We start from the raw sequence: 4,077 nt of genomic DNA on the forward strand, positions 1-4,077 counted from the left end.
AACTCTCTGTTATTAGCAATTCATGGGTCAGAATCTAGTATAGTTACTCAAGTAAAAGAAAACTGAAACCTACACCTTAAAACTTTCCTGAAAATCTATTTTAATGGGATTCAGAATATTATAAATATACATTGTATAGGTATGGCAACTAATTGATTAGTAAGGAAGAGGGGAGGAGAAGGGGGGAAAGGGAGGATGAGAGAGTGAGAGAAAGCTGGAGAGTAAGACCTATAAAAGAAAGAAAATTATTTTTTTTTAAAAAGGTTTCATTTAAATTAACTTTCCATGTTTACATATATTTGTCACTATACCACATATTAATCTAAATTCATGTATTATGGATTGGATCTAATGAAGAATGTTGGTGTCTGAAATATGGAAATGTGGAATGCAGGAATCTAGGTCCCAAAATTGCAATCCCCTGCCCCCTCACCCCCCCAAAAGCTGTAGTTAGATGCATGCATCTTCCATAGATACTTAAGTTCTCTAGATATCTGGAGAACATTGTGTATACCTATGGAAGTTTCGTAGTTGATGGTGACAGATCAGCCACCACTCTCTTCACCATTTTGGATCGCCTCCCTTAATGCTCAACTGCCACACCTTTGATGTTAAAGGAAAAGGAGAAATAAAGAGGGGAGAGGTGTTTGCTAATCATTAGTGAGTTGGGTGACTAGTGATCCCCCCTTCACAGGGCTCCACATCCCCTATACCTTGTCCTTACCACTCCTATGGAAGCACTGATATATAACCCGCCTCAGGTCTCATCCTCTCATAGATGGAGAGTTGAGGCCTGGTAATTGACGAGTTGTCTTCTATGCAATTATCCAGTTTACTCTGACTTCAATTAATTGAGTCTTATACCTCTCCTTGGTACCCACTTGATGCTCACATCATCATTACTCACTTGAGCTATCGATTAATCTATGTCCCATCTCTGGCTCATATCAATTATGAAGCATCTTCCCTTAGGTTCATCAGTTCATTTGTATTATATCCAACCCCTGGATGCTCAGCATAAAAGTCCAGCCACATCCCATTAATCAAATTGCCCAGTTGTCTAATCAACTGGTTGGCTTTCCAGCCACAAATAATTCATTTCTTTCATTAATTCTTTCAGTCCCTCTTATTTAAGTCTAAATGACCAGTGCCCATTACTCACTGGCCTGTATCTTTCAGTGTAGTCCTGGATATGGGGCCATAAATCCCAGTTAATTTTCACCTTACTGGTCCAGGTAGAGTTTCCTTTTCACTGTGCCTTTAAGAGCTGCCTTTCTGATAGATGATTGTACGCCCTTGGAGTCCTGCTCCACATCATGTCATCTCTGGTCTTTAAGTCTGGTTCCTATGAGCAACTCCATGCTTCAGCATGGCTCACACAAGCTCCATCCCACTTGTGCTCCCACTCTCTGGGGAATCTTTCCTCTGGCCAACCCATGTTTACCTTCCAGCTGGACTCCTGGCCAGTAGGAGCTGGCTCTAGGATCCCTGCTTCACCCCATGCCAGGTACGTGGGCTACCATGTTCACCCTGGATGTCATCAGCGTGTCTCTTTCTTCCACTCAATCAGCCCTGAATCCCCCAGTAAATCCTCCTGTGTGTCTAGGTCTGGTGGGACACTCAGGGCCATAACAGGGCCCATGGCTAGTTCCCTGTTACAATGCCGAATACTGGCATCATGTCCAACTGTAATTCTGAAACTAGATATTCTTCTACTTAAGTCCCCAAGAACACTTAACACATACACTACTTAGATAATTTTTCCTGCAAAATGCAGTTATGGCTGCTTTCTTTTACAATATAACAATAATTTGCAGTGATATATTTATGTGATAAGCTTTATGTGGTTAAAGCTTTTTCCTAGGTAAAGGCAGAGCAAGGCAGACTAAAAGTTAGGTGCCATATCACTTAATCTTTATTTGCCTAAATCCCTCATTTAAATAAGCTCTTTCCTGAGACATCCACACCTCTCCCAGTATTTGCAATGAAATAATTTATATGGCAAGATATGCCAATGAAGTAAATATCAAAGCAGTGCTCGCAAAGTAAAATCAACTAAGGTTATGAAGTGTGAATAAATTGTGCTTTAGTGCTCTGAAAGTCCCTCTTCGGAGTCCCTCCCTTTCTTTGGAGCCCTTATATTAGTACTATCGGAGTTTCTTCTCCATTTAGAAAGGCAAGAAAAGGTGGGATTAGTTCCTTTAGAATAAGTTGTGTCACACAGGCCACATCTACACAAGATGCTTTACTGTGCAGTAGACCAATTTACTGTGCAGTAAGCATCACCGTTTACATGTGCAGATGCTTACTGCACAGTAAATTGGACTACTCTGCAGTTACTGTACAGTAACGCACATGTAGACAACCAAATGGAAGAAAATTTGTTTCAAGTCAGCTGGGCAGCAGGGAGTGGGAGATTACTCCCTGCCCCTAGCAGCTGGATGCTGCTGAGGTGGGCTGCAAGCATAGTGCCTGGCTAGGACAATGTCTCCCTTGCTCCAGAAGCAAGCAGCTCCAGGGGGCAGGGAGCAAGATCCCCAGCCAGACTTCACGCTTGGAGCCTGTTCCAGCAGCAGCCAGCTCCCAGGGACAGGGAGCAATCTCCAATCCCTCACTGTGATCATGGAGCTGGGGCCAGGAGCTCCTTGCAGGGGGAGAGGTCCCCACCCAACCTGAAGCTGGCTGGGACCTGTCCCAGACCGGAACAGTTCCTGGCTAGCCCTGGGGTGCATACAGAAGTTGGCATGTGCAGTCCAGAGCTGGCTGGGAACTGTCCCATTTCAGGGCAGGTTCCAGCCAGCTCCAGGCTGCACTTGCAGACTTCCCCATGCAGTCTGGGGACCGCTAGGAACTGTCCTGGCATGGGCCACATCCCACTCTCACAGCTCTTTCCCAGCCCATGCCCTGATCAGATGATTGAGGCATGGGGCTTGGAAAGAGCTGTGGGGGAGGGGCAGGTCTCAGCCCTCTGCCCCATTTGGCCAGTGGGACAGCTCCCAGCTGTCCCCAGCTGAGCGGGGATTCCCTGCCCAGCCAGGGGCTTACTGCTAGCTGCCCTGCTAGTGGATTGGGACAGGGGGCTGATATCTGCCCTTCCCCTGCAGCTCTTTCCCAGCCCTGTGTCCTGATCAGCTGCAGGGGAGGGGCAAAGCTCCCCCACCCTGTATGAACATCAGGACCACTCCTGATGTGTATGGAGCCAGGAGACAGTTGTCTCCTGGCCCCATGCTCCCTACCAGACTCTGGACTAGAGCCCAGGGGGAGCCTGGAGCTCCCCCTGGCTGCTGCAGGGAGGCAAAGCAGGTGGGAGCAGCTCTTTTTTCGTTGCTCCCATTGGAAGCAAATCTGGTCCCAAAGGGAGCATGTGTAGATCTACACCCCACTATGCTTACAGCACAGTATTTTTACTGTACAGTAAGCCTACTTTGAATTAATTGCATGTGTAGACATGCCCACAAATTAGTAGCATGGGTCTTTCTGGTGAGCCCTGTCAGTGCCTCTCCACTGTTGTTCAAAGTACCACCCTTCAGGAAGTTTCATAGATTCATAGATGTTAAGGTCGGAAGGGACCTCAATAGATCATCGAGTCCGACCCCCTGCATAAGCAGGAAAGAGTGCTGGGTCTAGATGACCCCAGCTAGATGCTTATCTAACCTCCTCTTGAAGACCCCCAGGGTAGGGGAGAGCACCACCTCCCTTGGGAGCCCGTTCCAGACCTTGGCCACTCTAACTGTGAAGAAGTTCTTCCTAATGTCCAATCTAAATCTGCTCTCTGCTACCTTGTGGCCATTATTTCTTGTAACCCCCGGGGGTGCCTTGATGAATAAAACCTCACCAATTCCCTTCTGTGCCCCCATGATGAACTTATAGGCAGCCACAAGATCGCCTCTCAACCTTCTCTTGCGGAGGCTGAAAAGGTCCAGTTTCTCTAGTCTCTCCTCGTAGGGCTTCGTCTGCAGGCCCTTAACCATACGAGTGGCCCTTCTCTGGACCCTCTCCAAGTTATCCGCATCCCTCTTGAAGTGCGGCGCCCAGAATTGCACGCAGTACTCCAACTGCGGTCTGACCAGCGCCCAA

Source organism: Alligator mississippiensis, chromosome 1, assembly GCF_030867095.1.
Source record: "Alligator mississippiensis isolate rAllMis1 chromosome 1, rAllMis1, whole genome shotgun sequence".
NCBI lineage: Eukaryota > Metazoa > Chordata > Crocodylia > Alligatoridae > Alligator > Alligator mississippiensis.